Source organism: Pyrgilauda ruficollis, unplaced genomic scaffold (genome assembly GCF_017590135.1).
Source record: "Pyrgilauda ruficollis isolate IOZ18807 unplaced genomic scaffold, ASM1759013v1 scaffold1, whole genome shotgun sequence".
Lineage (NCBI taxonomy): Eukaryota > Metazoa > Chordata > Aves > Passeriformes > Passeridae > Pyrgilauda > Pyrgilauda ruficollis.
In genome coordinates, this window is record NW_024508100.1 from 20,513,923 (window position 1) to 20,534,754 (window position 20,832).

General features: G+C 38.1%; 1 protein-coding gene across 2 annotated transcripts in view; it reads left to right on the plus strand.

The window, feature by feature from the left end:
• The window catches only part of GABRB1 (gamma-aminobutyric acid type A receptor subunit beta1), a 108,934-nt gene that overhangs the window by 32,705 nt on the left and 55,397 nt on the right, over positions 1–20,832 (plus strand). The gene's annotated exons all lie outside the window — the stretch shown is intronic.

The window sequence follows — 20,832 nt, forward strand, 5'->3', positions numbered from 1 at the left end:
TCTACACGCTCTCAATCTGAACAAATCTTGCAAAATTAGCAGCAAAGGAAACGTGCTGATTTATTTTTCATTTCTCTTCCTTTCTGATTTTCAAATTTAGAAGTTTAAAGAGCCTTCAAGAGACATATCTCTTCCCATGTATACCTATTTTGACATTTCTTACCAAATAAAGTGTGACATTTTCTATAACATAGTATAATATCTACAGTCCTTTAATGAGTGTAATTAATTAAGTCTCAGAACATCCCTGTGAAATAGCCAAGATTTATTATTTTACAGGTGAGTGAGCTGAAGCACAAAGAAGTTAGAACTAAGAAAAAACAAGAAAAATGTTCAGTGCTAACTCACCACAAACATTTTTACACAAATGCTGTTAGGTTTACATTTCTTGGTAGTGGCAGCTTATTACTTTGCAAGGAGACATTCAGAATTGTTTATTAATTGTGAATTGGAGCTGGTTTTGAATAGTCTGTTAGGCTCTCCCCCTACTCCTCAACCTTATTTTGCTCCTTCCTTCAGAGTTTAGCATATAGCTTGAAATTCTGTATTTTCAGCATCTGAAGATGCCACACATAGATGACTTACGAAGGTCATTAAAGAAATAAAAACAATAAATTTCTGAAAGTGGTTATGGTAGAGGACACTGGATTAATCAGCCCTACCTGTCACTTGTACAGTAGATTGGAGCATTATCATAACATATTTTAGCCAAAAAAAATCTATACTATGTCTAGTCTTACTATGGTTTATAAAACAAGCCACTGAATATTGTAAATAGGTAAAATAATAAATATTGGCTAAATAGCACATAAATATTGGAACAGTAAAGCATGGCATGGTGGATATAGCTGCCAATAAACCATGTTTTTAAAATTCTGACAGCATTCTAGTGCTAGAATGATTTTCTTTTATCCTTGTTTCCAAATTCTTCTTAGTTACATCTTCAGATTGAGTGGCCTGATTTTTTAAAAACTGCTAGAACCAACAGACATTCTCTTTGGGAGTGTTTCAGTGTGTGGCACCTATCCAGGGCTTGTGCCTGACTTTTAAAATCCTGGGTGTAGTTGTGGAATGCAACTGTAGACCTGTTAATGGTCATGGGAGTTAAGGCAGAAACAGTTGAGAACTTGTTAAAAGTCTGCATGACACTCCATAATGTGTCAAAGAAAAGACACTTAAACAAAGCAAAACTCTATCAGGACATTTTTCAGGAACTGTTTTTAGACTTTTCCCTTTCCAAACCACAGAAGCCTTGGAGAGTATGTCCTAAAAAACTGTTGGCTTCACATGTCAGATTTCCAGTGATTGCCTAGGAGATTTTCTCATAAAACTGTCCTCTGGAGAAAGGTATCATATCTTCAGTATAACTGGGCTGGCAATCTAAACTAAAAATGGTAATCAAAGGATTAGCAGTGTCATATTCTGTAAAACAGACAAATTAATAGCATTAATTCACATTTGTTCCAACTTAATTTTTGAGCATATTTTTCTTTTTCTTTTTTAATTATTTTCCCATTTGTGTGGCACGATATTTATGAGTCCATTTCAAAGGTGTTTTATCACAGGGTTTTGACTCAAATCTCCATAGGTGGCTCTTTAGCACAGAGCAGAGTTCATTTACAGAGCAGTTGTTTTAACATGTGCCACCACTCAGCAGGACAGGTGACCTATTTTATATTTTGGCTTTTGTAAAAGTCTTACAGTGCCATGTAGTCCTTTAGACATTGTGATCTGGTTCTTCTTAGAAAGATCATCCTTTCTAAGCTCCTTCTTTGTTGTGTACTTGTTTATTCAAGGCTTGAAGTTTATATTTTCAAGCATAATACTAAGAGTTTAGTCACCACAAGTATAAACCCAACACTTAGTTAAGAGAAACATGCCCTAAATCAATTCATGCACATTGGAACCTCACTAATGGAGCACTTGGCGTGTCTCGTTTTCCTTTTGATAAACCTGTGTTTATGAAGTGATGTGTGTGTTCATGATGAAGTGAACCATGCACTAACACAAGGTCCTGATGCACCTGCATCTTGGTTTCCCATGGAGGACCAGATAGTGCATGTCTACTACAGGCATGTGTCAGGGAAGAAGGCACAAAACATCTTTCCAGTTCTTGTCCATATTACAAGTTTTTTTATAAACTGGTCCTTCCATACCAGTCCCTGGACCAGAATCTACATGTAGTGCTGATTTGCTGAATCTCATACAAGTGCAGTAGTATTATTCTCAAACAGACACAGCAAAGCTTCTTTTTACTTATTTGTCTGTTTACATGGATGATTCATATCAGGTGGCTATATAACTCTTTCCTAATTCAAGCTCCTTCCCACTCCTTCCCGCATCTACACAGACACAGGATTTTAATCAGACTATTTGTGATCCACTTGCAGTGGACAAACAAGGGAACAAAAATTCACCCAATTCACCCAATTTCCTTGGTGGGTTGCAAAAGATACATGAGACAGGAAAACATAAAAACACAGAACTCTCCTGCCATGTAGTTGGAGAGATGATTTGTCCTACTGGCATCAGAGGCTGATGATAATTAAATGCAAACTAAAAACAGGAAAGCAAGCTGGTAGGTACTGAACATGAAAGAACAGTTCACCATGGCAAGTGTAATTATACTTACAGGCTTTAACATAAAAAAAAATTCTAAATCACAGCTACTTCTCTATTGACTAGTGTCAACACAAGATGGTTTTAATGTTCTGAACTTCTAGGAGAAGTGTGTATTCCTGTCCCTGAGTTTCAGAAAGCATTTCTCACCCAGCACCACCCAGGCATTTGATAGGATCAAAGTGAAGGAGAAATTCCCATATGGTTTCTGTGACTCAGACAGCTGACCAAGAAATCCCTGAAGAATCACACCAAGAAATAGCTTGATGTAAATTGAGAAAGGTGGAAAAAAACCATGATGTAGAGATAGATGTCTTGGGCACATTTTTATTAATTGAATCCAGCTGGAAATGACAGAAGAGGAAGAATAAATGTGGGAGATGCCCAAGCAGGAAAAACACTGGAAGAGAAGACAAAAGGCCAACATTTGCTACTTTATTTTAAACATTACTATTTAAGACCAGGCATAAGCCAGAAGAACATGTTATTCACCAAGTAATTTGTGTGTTGCCAAACAAAAGTTAGAACTCTTACAAAAGCTCTGAAATATTGTAAAACAAAAATGTCATTGGGACTCTTCAAATGCCATATGAGGACCTAAAAAAATGAAAACAGTGATTCACTTCCTCTAGGAAAACCACAAAACTGTTCAGTTCAAATAATCTGCTTCCATTATTTATGGTGTTCATTAAATATAAATATGTTTTCCTATCTTCTGCTGATCAAATAATGAAAATACTCAAGCCTACTCACAAAAATGAACTCCAAACCTGAATCCGCTGCCCCCACCATGATTAGGTGAGGTGATCTAGAAGGCTACAGAAACAGGTTGGGGTCATTCCCCTGTAGCAAGGACTTTTCACACAGTAACTCTACAGCAGGCCTTCAGCAGATCACAGGTGTCCTGGTGTATCCACTGTCACCAGCAGAGCTGCACACAGCTGCATGAGGGTCATTGGCACCCTGTTGCTCACTCTGCTTTCCACACCACAGGTGGACTTCACCACCAGCTCATGCTGCAAAAAGGTCGTCTTTATCCATTATTTCCACAGTTCACCTTGTCTTCCTTCCAAAGAAAACTTGTGGATTTGGGCAAAGTAAAGCCACTGGCTGCTTGAGTAGGTCCTCTGGCTGGGATGGCTGATATACCAGGTTTAATGAGCACACAGCAGAGAACATCTGCTCAACACAGGCTGAGCCAGTGACAATGGGACACAAGAAGGCAAAACTTCAGGCTCCTGCCCATTAGAGCTCTGGAGATTAGTACTTGTTCGTTCAGTGTCACCTGGAAGTCAGCTGTGGGCCAGGTTGTGGACTCCATTATATGTACACATAATAATGTTTCCCATTAAGGTGATGCTGGAATTAGGAAGACAGAAGAAGCAGGAAGGACTAGGTGTCTGAACATGCATCACATACACTTGACTTACAGCAAAACTAACAGAAATTTTTTCTACATTCATATTCAAGAGAAATTAAATGAAATAGCCACTAAATAAACTAAATATCCACTACAGCTAACAATGACTGCTCAAATATGTTGGATATAGTGAAGAAAAGTGAATTAGGAACATATGACAGAAACCTCATTCTCTTGAATTCCATATTCTGATGTAGATTCTGGAGCAAATGGAAAATAAGTGCTACAAGGCACCCTTTTCATGCAGCATCTTCCAGCTTCTGTGAAAAGTATGAGACTTGTATAAGAAAGCTGAGCTTTAAAACATCTAACAGATTGCAGGCTTTAGAGTTGCCTTGGAGAGAGAAAAAAAAAAGAAAAAAAGCAGACATGCTAGCTAGAATAAGCCGAAAAGTATATCATAATGTTAGGAAACTATGAAAAAATATGTTGAAGTAATCCTCATGCTTTAAAGGTCCAGTCTTGTGTCACTGATGGGGAGGAGAGATGCTTTGGCATGGTGACCTGTGAGTTTTCATGATGCTTTCAACAGGAAAGGATTAACTGAGTAGCAAATAACTTGCCTTTCTTCTCTATGGAAAAAGATCCTGTTTCTTATGGATTCATTTCAAAATTAGTTAAGCTTGACCCATGATTTCTCTGTAGGGTTACTTCTTCCTTCATCTTCTAAAACACCTTATATCAAGTCCATTTAAAAAACAAATTGAATATATAAATTAACTTGACACAGCCTTTCATAGTAGTCATTTCTGTAATCAGTAGACAGTTATTCCTATGATAAATGAATATTTTTATATTCACATAGTAAAAGGCTAAAATTGAAAAATAGACAATCCTATAAGAGAGGAATTTGGAAGCAAAAATGAAAGAAAAGGATTTCAGACAAAATTCTTAGGTTTAGAACATATTTTTAAACATCTTTGTCTTGGTATCTTAGTATTCTGATACCAAGACATCATTGCATGAGTATCTCTGGTAAGTCTTTAAAGTACTGAGAAAATGTTGAGAATTTTCTTTTTCTTCATGTGTGATGCACTCATAAAAAGGCATATTTTTGCTATTTGGGGCATGGTTAGGTTAGGTTAAAATCCTAAACCATGGTGGAATTGATATGGTTGGCTGTTGCAGGGGGTGAAACATCATTTTACTCCAAAACAAAACCTCTCCAAATACTGTCCTTGTAAACACATTCTCATGATTGAAAGTAAAATGAAATTTTCCTCTGTAAGATAATGGGCTTATTCCTCTAGTGTGTTCAAAACTAGTCAGTTCACAAGTGAACTTTGTTGCATAAAAGACATCAGTTTTACAAAGAAAGGAAAACCAATTATGTGGTACACAATAAGCAAATAACAAAAACGGAAACAATTGCAGAAATTCAGGCCAATTGCTTCAAAATTCAGGTTGTCGGAATAGTCAAAGCGATATGCACAGACTTTTTAATTTACCTGAAATACAGCAAAACAGACATCAAAAGCATATCTCTGAATTTAATATGATTCTCCTATTTCCTTTAAAGGTCCTTGTCAGACATAAGTCTGTGCTCGTTAACATGTAAGTTCTTGTGAACAAAACATTCAGAAAATTCTGCTGCTTTCACTTTGTAATATTATCAATTTTCTTGATGGGATTATTATTCAGTAATACTTGATGGCTAGTGAACCTCACACTAATGAGGGTATTTGAACTTTAGGGTGGGTTAATTAACCCTGCTTCAGTTGCAAAGTAACAGGTTGAAAGTTTCAGAACAGAAATAGCAATTAAATGCTAAATTTACTTAACTTGCTAGAGAAATAGAACACATAAAGAAAACTCGGAAGAATGGTCAAGTGGCTAGCAAGTACAATCACAGAATTTAGTGCTGAATTCTCCATTAATGTCCCCAAAACACTCTGCCTATTTTGTATCTCTTAACAAGCATTTTCAAAATTACCTCATCATTGAAGGAAAAAAAAAATTACATGTGGCCACTCAAAGGGGAAAACAGCAGCTAAGGGAAGGATTTTAGGTTTCTTTCATGAAAGCACCAGTTTTCATGAAAGCACCAAAGGATTTTAGGTTTCTTTCAGACTAGCACCAAAAACAGATTTAGATTCCACCGTCTGTGAAATGTAGGAGTTGTCTTTATGAGATCAGGGAGATGGCTACAGCTTATACTACCAGCCATTACAAATTAATGCATTTGTCAGAAAAGAGCATTGATTTCCAAAGGCAGTCAACTCCTGCCCGTACCAGTTTTTCTGTGGAAAGGTGGTATGCTGGTTTTCATTGCTTAAGGAGCTCTGTGAATCCCATGTTACTCTCTTAGAATTTCCTGAGTTTGCTGCAGGCTGTATTACCTACGTCTTTCCACTTTAGAATATAGGTAACAAACCTTCATAGAGCATGTTAGAGCTCTAACCCCGTTGTGCTAGGCATGGCTGAGATCTTTATGATCTTACTTTACTAACTCCTTTCAAGAAAAGGACCTGGACCCCCATCCCACTGCATCTGAATTCAGTTAAGGAAACGAAGGAATGGCGTGCTCAGTAATAACATAGGATTGAATAGCAGCAGACAATTTGTTCTAAATCAAGCTGAATATTCTTCCTGAAGGGACACTGCAATGAAAAAGTTACAGAAAGTACCTGAGAAAACTACTGTCAAAGTACAGATGATCAAATTGTGTGTTCATACATATCTGAAGAGTATATAAGAGCTTGTGAAGTTCTAATTCAGTATTTTAAACTAACCAAGTATAAAAATCAAGAGGCTCAGAAACAATTCTTGTATGACACTAACACCTTGATAAATTTACAATAAAGCTTCTGATTTTCTCCTGTAATTTCTTCTTCCAGGTTTTTCCAGGATTGAAATAAGATCTTTCTCTTTTTTCTGCATACTGTCTTCCTCTTTCCCAGCATCTCCACTGGCAATTTTACTTTCTCTTTGCCCTCATACAAATGTTGTATTGTCTTAACCAACACACCTTCCTGTAGCCTTTCTTTGCAGTCTGATGGAAGAAGCTCTGTAAGCCCGGGGCAGACCCAGGCTGTCTGTTGATCTAACCAAAGCAGTGTGTTTACAGAAAAATTCAAGAAGCGGAATGCACTGTGCTCAGAATTTGTACAGGCTCCAGTTTTATTTTGATTCCACAGTGGCTTTATAGCATATGTTCAGGAGATACAGAGAGCCAGGAGCACCATGGCTTGAACAGGAAGTCTCTTTTGTCATAGCCATACAAAACAGCCACATCAAAGTAAAAATTGGTATTAAAAAAATTTGCGAACAGATGAGAAATTAATGCCAATACTGTCTTTGTCCCTATGACTTCTATTATGCTCCTTTATCGTAATATCAGTGTCTTCTGCTAGGGAAATGTTTTGGGTTTTTTAATTAAATAAATATGATATACCTTAGAGAAAAGAAAGGGAAATGAACTGGTATTCTAAAATCAAATGTCAGATCTTCCTCTACCTAAGCTTTCAGATGATTACAAAAGGCTTAGCTGGAAGCCAATTCTTATGCCAAGATATACACTGAAGCATTCCTATAGACTTAGTATTTGAGCTGCACTATTATTCCTTTATACTCTGTGCATTGGACAGAAAGAAATATTTGCAAACACCAGATAAAGAAAATATTTGATATAGTTGCAAATCGTCTGTGCATCTCTATAAGTATGCAAATACAATATTTGATTCCCAACATTTCTTTGGTAGAAGTATACTACAGAGGTTGCTTTTCTTTCTTTCCTCCTCATCCCTCAGTTTTCTTTATACTTGGGAATTTGACAAGAGTCTAAAACAAAGTAAAACACATCTGACTTTTCATAGCTGTTACTCAAAGTGACTCAAAGCTCTCACTATTATTTTCTTCGTTACTAATAAGAATTCAATCAAAGTAAAATGATCTAGATTAATTCTTCATGAGCTCTATTTCTGTCATTTTTCTGCTGAGACATGACAGCATTTCATGGCTAAAAAAATTATTTTTCAGTATTTTTCCCAAACACTTTAAGTTAAAAAGAAAAACAGCATAGACACACACAGGTGCTATTACTAGAATATTACAGGGTAAAATAATGCAGGAGATTACTTCAGAAAATATCATATGTGAATGAAAGTGTAGAAATTTCCTATACTTGAATGGGAGATGAATTTTCCCCACCAGGTCAAGGTTTAAAATAACCAACTCAGCACATGCCTGTGATAACTTTTCCTTCATCTGTAAGTGAAGAAGATTTAGTAAATTACGGAAGCCCTTTGATTCACTTGATTTTCTTGTGTACATGTTTCAAGCTAAGAATTTCAGCCAAAAATTTCAAATATAAACTCAGTGGAAAAAAATTATTTTACAGATAATGACAGTACAGTTGAAACTTTTGAACACCTGTTATTTTATATTGTCAGACATAATTCTACAATAACATGCTTTTATACAATGAGACATTTACTGTTCAAAAACAAATGTTAAAACTTCATGCAGGAATATATAAGAAGAATTTGCAAGTCAGTATCTTCATGAAATATCATTAATAAACATAATCATCTCTAATGAAATTTTTAGTTCAGTACATGAGCTTTTTTGTATTTAACTTACACACAGGGATTAGATGAGAGACAAGGGGCAAAAGCTGGAATGGGAGAAATTCTGACTGAACATAAGAATGAAGATTTCTCCTGTTAGGACTATGAAACACCAGAACAGGGAGATTATGGAATTTCCATCCTTGGAGATACTCAGAACTCATGTGCATGAGGCCCCAAGAAGCCTGATCTCACTGGATATGCTGTGAGCTGGAGGAGGATTTCTGGAGCTCCCCTCCAACTTGCATCATTCTATAATTCATATAAAAACTGGTAGGTGTACCTTAGAAAGAGGCTAAACACCCACACACTTTGAATCATGTAAGTGGAACTATGGGGAGGGCTTTCACAACAGAAATACTTTTTTAAATAATTATTAATTAATTCTTCTCACAATTTTAAGAATTTTGACCTCTCCAGTGTTAAAAAAATACTGTGTCAACAGCCTGATATATTGATTTCTAAGATGGTATTTTATAGTATATTCATGTCTACTTAATTATTTAATAAAGTAGTTTTAAAAAAGTAAAAACAAATATGAGGCGTCATTTGATTAAAACTACTTTCAAGGAACTTTCATTAAGTGTTTACTTTTGAGTGATCCAAAATTCTTTTCATTTTCCATTTGTCTGCTGACCTAAAAAAAAAAAGCCAAACCTCTCTCCCCCAAACAACAAACCCAAATACCTCATGCTTCCTTCTGATGCTGCTATTTCATCATGCTCAAGTGACATATCAGATAGATAAGTATTCAGCTCTTTCATCTTTTTTTTCATCGCATTCCCCAGCAAGGTCTCATCTTATAAAATATTTCCTTATAATTCATCTCCTAGTCTATGACTTTTCAGTATTGAATATAATCCCATTTTTACTACCCCAGCACTCAAGATGATCATTGTCATATTCTGATACTCTCTGATGATAACAGTGGTTCCTTACTTTAATAACAGCTGCAAATTTCATTGTTACATTTTGATTTTTCTAGTGGCAGAAAAAATATAAGAGGCAATAAAAATTAGTTCCAAATCTCATCCTTTGGGTATTTCTGCCTGTAATTTCCCTTGGCATGTTACTTCTGTGTTCACCATACAGTACTGGCACAGCCCCTTTAAACCAGAATCTTAACCATTCTGCTGTTTTTTTCTGGTTGTGGCTGGAGTGGAGTTAATTCTCTTCACAACTGCCCAGTGTGGGGCTGTGTTTTGGGTTTGTGCAGTGCTGATCAGACCGAGATGTTCTGGTTATTGCTGAGCAGTGCTTCCAGAGAGGCAAGGCCACCTCAGCTCCTCATACCACACCACTGGTGAAGAGGCTGGGGATGCACAAGGAGTTGGGAGGGGGCACAGCCAGGACAGCTGACCCAAGGGATATTCCATTCCACATGGTGCCATGCTCAGCACTGAACCAGGGCAGAAGTGGCCAGGGTGCTACTGCTGAGGCCCTGGCTGAGCAATGGTCAACTAGTGCTCAGCAATTGCTTTCGTTTCCATCACTTGTCTTCCTTAGGTTTTCTCTCTCTCTCTCTCTTTGTGACTTAGATTTTCACTACAATTTATTACTAATGTTGTTTTCTTTCTGTTATTAAACTGTTCTTATCTCAACCCATGAGTTTTCTCACTCTTATCCTTTCAATTCTCTTGCACACATCCTTCTGGGAGTGGTAGGGAGAGTAACCAAGTGGCTGTATGATGCTTAGTTGCCAGTTGGTTTGAATCAAGACACTTCTTTTGTTCTAATTTCCATTTTCATCCATTTACATCATGTAATCAAAGATGTTTTACTGAACATTAGATAGCCGAGGTCCACCAGATTTATCTAGGGAATCAGTTACAGAATAAACAAGTGACATTGATCAACAACTGCTAAGCATATGTTGCATTTTATTTCATCACCAGCTCTTTCTAATTTTGTCCCTTATGGTATTAAAACAGCAACCAAACAAACAAAAAAACAAAGACCCACCCCACAATTTACATAATTCTTGAGATTCCTCTAAGCAAAGCAAAACAAAACAAACTCCAGGGTAAAAAGTTATCATTTCATCTCAGATCTCATATACAAATGAAACTTAATCTGAGACAATGCATCCATTTAAACATCCTCAGTCTAAAAGTTAAGTGAGAGCAGCAGCAGCTGCCACATCCTAATTTATATACCAAAACAAACAAACAAATCCCATGGTAAATATCTACTAGCTAGTTGTGATAGAGTTGACTTAAGTGTAAAGTTCAAAGACTTGCTGGAGAATATTCTGCATCTAATATTGTACTTAATAGATTCAGGACAAAAATAAACCACAATTATGAGTCACTAAATAGAAAAGTTACTTGCAGTTAAACATTATATAAGATTTCAGTTTCCTCAAACACTCAAAACCAGTATCATAAAGTTGAAGAAGTCGTATATCAAATGAAAAAATACAGTGTGCTATTTACTGAATGGGCTTAAATATTTGATTAAAAAATCTAATTAGTTTAGCACTTCATTATGAAAAAGTATCTAGAGATTAAGTCATAAAACCATAGAATGGCTTGGGTTGGAAGGAGCCTCAAAGACCATCTAGTTCCAACACCCCTGAATCGGGTGAGAACACCTCTCACTAGGGGAGGCTCCTAAAAATTCTATCCAACCTTGCCTTGAGCACTGCCTGGGATGGTGCATCCACAACTTCTCTGGGCAACCTGTTCCAGTACCTCACCAGCCTCACAGGAAAGAATATTTTGATAATATCTAATCTAAACTTACTTTCTTTCAGTTTGTACCCATTCTCCCTTGTCCTGTCACTCCATTTTTTTGTAAAAAGCCTCTCTCCATCTTCCTTGTAGGCTCCCTCCAGATACTGAAGGCTGCAATTGCATCATCCCAAAGTCTTCTTTTCTCCAGAATGAACAAATATACTGTAAGATGTTATGAAAAGTGGTAGGATAATGAGCCCTCTAAGATTAGCAAGTAGTACCATTCTGAGAATTCAATAACAAAACACAGATTGTCATGATTTAGGATGTAGAATCTCTTGCCCTACACTGTTTAGCAGTCAGGTTAGAAATTCAGTTCTGTCAGAACTCTACACCTTTTTTCTCTATCCATTGAGCATAAAACACAATCCTGTACCCTATCCTGAACTATAGAATGGTCCAGATTAGACATTCTCTATCTAGATTCATTCCTATACCTGGGCCACAGTCAGAAGAGACATTTGCCAGCTTAAAAGCATTATTTGTCTAGATTTTCCCACTAGACTTGTCTCTGAAAAGAGCCACTAGTCCTGCACTAGCAGTGCTCAGGCACTGATGTCATCTCAAGAAATCTCCCTGGACGATTCTGGTCTTGGGTTGTTAATTTGGCTTATGGATGGATACCTGTCTGTTAGACAGAACTGTGGTAGATCAGCGATTTTCTGCCATGTGTGAACAGATGGATTGAATTTAGTTACTAATTGGGGTGAGGGACCTCAACACATGAAATATCCACCACCTGGGCCATAAAGTCATCTGCTCTCCTAATGCCTAAAAATAGCTCAGTGATGTCTTCGTAATATTTGCAGCTGGGAAGGATCCAAGTTTCAATCTTTCTTTTGGCTGACAGTGTTGACACAGGCTTCAAACCAGGCAGTGATTAAATCTTCGTTTTCTGAGTTTGAAAACACAATATTGCTTTGAGCTGCATTTTAAACTAGTAAGTATTCTTTCACCTCTTATGTAAGCAATCCACATATAATAGCAGACCACTCTCTTGCAAGCAAAGCATTGCAATGGAATTATCTCAAACTGTCAATGTCTGTTTTAACACTTGCAAACATGATCCCAAATGTCTGGGGTGTCTCAAATATATATATATATATTTTGCTACAGGCTTTAAGACTTAAGTCTTGGATTTGTTGCTAGAACTGGATGCTGTAACCATAGTGATTGCCTTTCAGTTGCTAGACTTTGACTCTCCATGAAATGAAGAAGGAAAAGGCTTGGGGAGAGATTTAAACAGTTCACCCAGTACTGAACTGACACCTACTGCTGAATCTACATTGATACTGTAGAAATAGGTATCTTTATGACTAGCAATCTTTGCAGACAGAATTTGAAGACTAAATATGATTAAAAACTGACTGAAATCAGGATTAAAGAACAAGAATTTTTCTTGTAAATACCAAAAGGGAGAAATAAAAACACTGTTCTCACACTGAACACTAATCTTTAACTTAACAGATATCCCCATCACAGAAAGGCTTTTCCCAAACATCAGGTTGGTGATATAGGAGAGGATATGTGATAAAAACCAAGTGCTGGGCAGGGACTAAGCTGTCGTAGTTGCTCCCCTGGAGCTAAGACATAAAAACATTATCCATGTCATAAAACTATGGCAGCTACCATTGCAGCAGACCACAAATGATACCTATTAAGCCTACTGAACTTCATTTTGCTGTAGCCAAAACCCAAGCTATTCTCCCATCCTGTCCTCTACACATTCTTAGTAGGATTACATTACCTACATACTTATTTCTTGCAGAAGCCACAAAGGTCTAACTCATCTGCATGCAGCTATTTCACTGCTCAATATGCCAACATTTTTTGTCTGTTTTATCACATTTGTAATCTAGGGGAGACACAAGAGTTAATATTCATCTGGCTGTCTTAGAACCAGAGGGCTGTCATGCTAAGACTTGGTGTCCATTTAAAGTGCTGTCTCCACTGTAGCCAGCATCCAATACTATATGAAAAGGTAAGAATCTTCTAACATAGAGAAGTGGAACAATCTCCCCCCCCACCCCCTGACATTATTTTCATTCTGACCCACAAAAGGGAAGTTATTTTGCCCTGAACCATGCTAATTTATATTCCTCCCAAGATTTATTTACAACACACTTTCATAAGCCTGTTTTAACAAGTGCAAATTAGGTGTCACTTCTATCACTAAAAATAGCAAACTGAAAAGCATATCAGAAGAGTAATTTATATCACTCAAATTATGAGAAATTATAGGAGATCTCCCTGCAACAACACTGGTGAATGTTGGAGATCTATTTCTGGTATTGTGCTCTAGGGTTCAGAGTGGTTGGAAAAGGAGGCAGGACTATCTGCTTCTGATGATCTGCTAACACCAATTGTTAGAGCAAGGTGTTCAAGTCCCAGAGCCACTATCTGATTTTCTATCCTTTTCCAAAGAAAATGGACTATTGCATCTGGAAAGTTTGCTGTAGGGTATGTTAGGAAGTCAGTTTAGTGAAAGGAATGTACTAAGGTGAGAGCAAAGAAAGGCAGAGCTGTCCCTTGTTGTTTCCTAAACTCCATTCTCCACTCACTCATTAGCTCTGTAATTATTGTCTGAGAAGTGTCTATCTTCAGGGAACAGATGTTCATACTATCCTGAGATATCTTAAAATGTTGTACTAAGCTGAAAGCAAGCAAGAGGATAAATTATTTTTGTAGTTCAGTTAATTTATTACTATACCCTAACAGATCTGAAAGCCATTCCTGCTATAAATAAGTGAAAAACTACAAAGCCATTCAGATAAAACATATCCATCTGGAGAGTCCTGTGACTGGCCAGCACATTTATCTCTTAGCAGTCAGTGTCTACTGATGCAAACCCACTGGTTCTGTAAGTATTTAATCAAGATTTGTGCAATTAAGTGAGGCAAATATTACTAAACCCATACTTGACTTCACCTACACCATATCATCAGGAACCTTAACTGAAGGCACTTGCCATATCACTTCAAAGACTTTCTTGCTGCATGGCATGGTGCTGCATCCTACTTTGTGCTGTAGCTTCACTTGTCTTATTACCTGTGAGGGCCTTAATTCTGATTAGGAGCCACCAGCCAGAGCTATTTTATCATACTGAAGATCAGCAAGATTCACCACCATTACCACAAAGAAGAAATCCATCCCATCATCTGCATTGCTGCTCATACCAGGAACAATGGCGTGACTTGGTCACCTCTGCTGTGCAGCAAAACTTCCAAACAACTGATCTCCTGTCCCAGGGGTTCCCCCTGGTCAGTTTGTCACTATCACCCCCTTCTTGCCACAGACTCTTTGTAGGTGGAAGAGGAAAAGAGTTACATCTGTCTCATAGTTTACTCCTCTGTAGGAGTGCTGCTTCACTGACACTGGTTTCCATTTGTGTCCACAAACACATCATTTATGAACACTGTCTTCAGAATAGCCAAGCCTTCTGGACCTCTGCACTTCATGGTGCTCTGATAGCAGCACCTGTGAATAGCTCTGCAAGAAGTTAAACCAGTCCTACAAAAAGCTGTAGGTGAGAAAATACCACACTTCAGCTTTGAACAATAGTGTCACAAACCTAAGCTTCACAGTTTGGCCAGCTCCATGTAGAGTGTCTCTGGCTAAATACAAGTCTATTTTAGTGTAAAATTAGCCTTACTACACAGTAGAGGCATTAAGAAACAGAAAAGCAGTCATATTTGTAGAAGGAGGAATAAATGCATAGGAACAATGCCTTTTTCACTATGAAAACACAGTGAAGTTCCATTCCTCTCTTGGACTGAAATTGCCTAATTTGCAAAACAGTGAAAACAACAGTAACAAACAGCAGTTTGCTTGTTTCTAAATTGAAAAATATTCATGAGGACTTTTAGTTGACATAGTTAAGGCTTTACAATAACTCCAGAAATTAAAGCTTTAGAAGAAAATATTTCTTGGCCAACTACCCATGGATTTAAGATCCCTCAGCCCTCAATAATCCCTCTAGCATATATCATATCCATTTCAATAAATTCAGGACACACCAGACTTATGCCATCTGCATCACTGATCATCAAGTATGGGTCACATAGATGTTTTAACTTTATCCTTCGTCGTATGACACAGCTGTCTCTAGAAAGCACCAAAGGAGGTGAAGCTGTGTGCAAAGGAACTGCTACGTGTACTTCTCCTGACATTTTAAGATGGACCAAAAATGAATATTTCAGAAGCACAGGGACATGTAAAAAAAAACCCAGACAACAACTCAACAAACTAACTCCATGCTTCTGCAAGCAAGGTTCCATCTGCCCCTCTCAGAGGTCATCATGCTGGGCAAACTTCACAATGGCACCTCAGCATTCTGTATAATCTCTATTTTTCCCCCCCCAAGTTAATAAACAAGCAAACAGAGACAAGGTAATACTGAAACAGTTGACTGGTTGCTGAGCTCCTGCAGTATTTTAATACTGTGAAAACACTAATAAACTTGCATAGCAAGTATAAGAGAGTAGATAGGCTACTAGATGCCAACCCATGAGATGCTTGGGTGTTACAGCCACTTGAGAAGGGTTTGTGCAACGCTGGCAATAGATCTAAGCTGCTTCTGCCACTCTGACTTCACACTGTAGAACCGTTGTACATAGCTACCAAACCTGGTCTCAGCTGTAGCCCCATGCCTGGCAGCACACTGCTAACTCATTCTGGTTCACCCTCGCCTCCTCTGACTAGGAAATATGAAAATTGCCTTGACTGAGGACAGTGGTACGTGTGTCCTGTGATCTTTCACAAGATCCTTTCGTTTTTCCTGCCTCATTCTTGTAAATCCCACTCCAGAACTGTGGTTTCACAGCTGCTCTGAGCTGCTCTGCAAAGCTGCTTTGGCTTCGGCCTTCACTCTTAGTTGTCCTTTCCTGCCACAAAACCAATGTTTGGATAGCCATTGATGGTGGAGACAGGATCAAGGAATTTACCTACACAAAAAAAAAAAAAAAAAAAAAAAAAAAAAAAACCACCATGCAAAAATAGTAATGACAAAGTTAATCTCTAACCTGGATTCTGGATTCCTTCCACTTCCTAACTAGTTATTCAAATGTGTGCAGTCACACAGGAAGGGATGGAAGTAGCAGTTGTCTGGAGCTTCACTGAGGTGGAAGATTTCTGAAACTTCAGACTCAGAGAGAGGTTTTACTACCCTAAGCGTTAAATAAAACTGATTTTGAGGTTTGCTTTATTTATAAAGTCATTTACATGAAGACACTCTCTCAGATTTTCAGTATATTGGCACCAATCCCAATTTTCTGCACTAAGCTACTCAATTCCTCAGATAATTACTAATCCCATGTTCTCCTTAGTTACATATTTTGCAGAAAAGAGAGCCTGCACCTCCATATCCTAATCAATACTCAAGAGTATTAATCAACTTTCCAACTGACTGATGAGTTATTTGCTCTTTTTTGGATTTTTTTTTCCTTCTCCTAAAATGTCTACACATACTATACAGTATTTTGAAATGTTGGTTCCCATGAGACTGGCAACAGCACTGCATATGTAGGGTTTTAATCAGATTAATCATATTAAATTGTCCAGTGCCATTAGTTACCCAACTGATTATGCTGTTAAAAATAAAACAAAGTCTTTTACTATCAACACCCTGCATTCTGCTCTGAGGATTTAGTGTCAACAATACATGCATTTAAAGGCAATCTGATTCCCTGCAATAGCCAAAAGCAAATTTTCCTTAGAGAGTCTACATCAGTGTTGTGTACTCACCAGCTGTGATGTTAGATTATCATGTAAGCAGCTTAATAATATTTAAATTATGCAGCTCATGAGAAATCTCATGAAGGGTTTTTCCTCAAGCTGCCTTTTGTTGAAAGATCCCAGATGAAAAGCTAGTATTTACAGCACATTTGGTTTGCAGTGATCCCAAGATGACTGAATTCAGGATCGGGAGGAGGGCCGAGACAGCGAGCAGTGGAGTTAGGACTCAGGACATCAGGACGGTAGAATTTGGGTTATTGCTAAGTAAAATTCCTCCACAAGCAGTCATCAAGCAGACGGGGATGAGGCAGAATTTTTAAGAAAACCAGGAACAATCCATGGTGTCCTGCAAGAAGGTCAGAATTTCACCAGCAGAACTGCCAGGTTAAGACAGAAGCCTCCCCATGAGCTAAAACACAGAAGGGAGCATACAGGAGGAGGAAACAAGGCAACAGAACTGGCAAGGAAACCAGCAGGAATTACTGGTCAACTGTCTGAAAAGGAGAGGAAATGGAGCTGCTCTCTATGTGAGAAAACAGCTGGAATACTTGGAGCTCTGCCTTGGGATGGATCAGAAGCCAAACAACAGTTTATGGATCAAGATTAGCAGCCAAAGCAATATTGTTTGACCTTGTATTGTGGGTATCTACTATAGATACCCTGGCCAGGAAGAAAATGCAGATGAGATTTTCTTCCAACAACTGGAAGAAGTCTCACTTGCACAGGTCCTGTTCCTCATGGGACACTAACCGCTGCTGTATCTGCCAGAAGGATGACACAGGAGGGCTCAGGAAATCTAGAAGACTTCTTGAACATACTGGTGACAACTTCCTGGTAACTGGGAAGCTAACAGGAAAACATTATCTGTTAGACCTTGCAGTTACAAGAGTGAAAAAATTGTCTGAGATAAGAAAGTCAGAGGCAGCCTTAGTTGTAATGACTATGAATTCAGGAATCTGAGAGGAGAGAAAAACAAAAAATTCAGGTAGAATTCAGGAATCTGAGAGGAGTAAAAAACAACAAAAAAACAGGATCACAGCCCTGGATTTCAGGAGAGCAGCTAAGGCTGCCTCTGACTTTCACATCTCAAGTTCTCTTTCAATCTCAATGAGACCCTCCCAGCCTAAATGAGTCTTTGATTCTGTGAGGCGTAAAAATGTTGCTTTGGATCCTAGTTAGATGTGACAGTAAAAAGAGACAGGGCAACAAGAAAGGCTTCTCTAGTTACATTAATTGTAAAATGAAGATGCATACAACATCGGTCAAAAGATAATTAGGAGTTCACTGATAAGAATTTCAAAACTGCTGCCAGCCCTGGTGAAAAACATGTGTCATTGAGAAGGTCTCTGGTGATATGACCATTATACCCATTTCTATGTCCAGCCAGGAAACTCAGAATTCAGCAGGTGGGAAACTCATGGATTAAGCAGCAGCTGAATACAAGCCACAAAGTGCAATTTCATTGTGCAGACTGTATACTAAGTGACACTGGCAGGGTTATGGGCAGCACAGAGGGAAATCATTACCCTCCCATTTTCTGTAATGGTACTGCTGCACTTTCAACAGTGTCTCCCATTTTTTTCCTGATACTGAGAAACTGAAAAGGATCTACTGAAGAGCTATCAATGTGGCCAGGGCCTCGAGCACATGACCTATCAGGAGAGACATGGGAACTTGCCTCGCTTCACTTGGCAAGGAGAAAAGCCAAAGGAAAACCTCATGGCAGCCTTCAATGTCCTGAAGGGAAGATTGTAGTAAAAACACTCTCAGTAGTGGCAGACGAAATAATGAAGGGCAGCAACTACTAACTGCACGTAGGGATGGTCAGGGTAGATATCAGGAAAGATTTCTTACCAAAAGGTAGTGCTGCACTGGAGGAGTCTGCACACAGATGTTGTGGATTTCTCGTTCTTGAGGGTCTTCAAGATTTGCTAGAGAAAGCAGTATCTCAGCCTGAGACAGTGTTGGTGACAGTCCTGCTTCTGATAGGAGATTGGAATAGAAATTCCCAGAGGATTCTGCAACCAGCATGGCAGTAGTGTTCTAGTACTATGACAGTGTCACTAATACCCTTAGTATTATCCACTCTAACCACAAAATACCTCCTCTTTGACTGTCATTATGAAGGAGAAATGTCATGATGTTCCTCTATCCCTGGTTTCCAAATACAGCACAAAATGTTAATATAAACCTGACCTATGATTTATGGGTTAGAATCATGTAAAGCAGTCAGGGTGCCAAAAATATACAGGAAAAATATCTCTGGCCACATAAGTCATCTTAATCATGACCATTTTATAGAACACCATTCAATCATAAGCCTGATGAACAATGAAACGAAGTTGTCCTGAGCATTTAGAAAGGAAAAAAAAAAGTAGTAGTTACATACAAAGCAACCAACCAATTAAAAAAAAATTCAAAAAATACCCCCACACAACAAAAAAACCCCAGTAAGGTATACACAAGTTTAAAGATCTGGCAGCAGCTATGTAATTACTGTTTCTATTCCAGGTAGAACCACTGACTCATCACATGTCACTTTGACTTCCATCTGCTTCACTTGAAACTAAAGAGACTTGATATAGTAGAATGACAGCTAAGAACCAGGCAGGAGGAATCAAATAGATTTCAATCACCAGACCCATAGAAGTAAAAATAACTCCTGATCCTAAATGGGTAAAAAATAAATTTTATAAAGGCATTTTAAAAAATCAGTTGCTGTTTTTATAAAGTTAGCCCAATCTCATACTAAGATATATGTATCTTCCCTCCTACATTGTTAAGCGTCTTCTGGAGCCAAAGAGTCTAGCTATAATTGGCTGTCTTTATTTCTGATTTCTTACTTCAAAGTTTGGCTTAAGATGAGGCCACTTCTGTTCAACACAGAATTAAGGTTTGTGGGGATTTTCTTTTGCTTCACGTGATGAGCTAGTTCATCCTGTGACTCCAATTCATTTTTTCATTGCTGATATTCACTTTCTTATGTTTTCTTTAACTTTCTGTCCGGTTCCTCTAAGATTTCTGGTCCTGTTACAATAGGCTTATACAATAGTGTTCAAGACAAAATCAACAAACCTCTCCCATCTGTTCCTAAAATTGCAATCAGTTCAGCTTCACCTGCAGCACTGTACAATGACAGCACAAGGAATTCTTCTGAGCTCTTAGCACTGTGTCATCCTCCTTAGACATACAGCACACTCTGTAATGGTCTCATAGTTCACCCCTGCTGAGCTAGATGGAAATTGCAAAGGAAAAAAATAATCAAGTGCTTCAGCAACAACCATTGATAGAAAACAGGCTGCTTTCCAATTATCTTGCTTATAGGTAGCAAGGGAAGTGGGGCTTAATTAATTCTTTACTCTTCTACAATGTTTTTCCTTAATGAGAACTTGAAAGTGCTGGACCCTCCCAACTATCTTTGGCTTAGTTTGCTTTAGTCCTCACATCACATTCCATCCGATAGACCCTCAGAGCTCATCTATGCCCAAGTCATGAGTCAGTCCTCCAGTCAGAGAGACATCTCCAAATAGTCCACACAAGAAGTTTTCACCCAAATGCCCAGTCCTACTCCTTAGTATTGATGCTTCATCTCCAAACTGGATGAAATATTTAGAATGTCAGTTAAAGCTTAAAATTTCTTTTCCTTGGAGTGCTTTCTCCACCTGTTTTAGAGAGGATGAGGACAGCACTTCTTGAGCACAAGGTCACAGTTCTCAAATATCATTCCACCATTTCCTTTCATGCTTGCATGTGAACA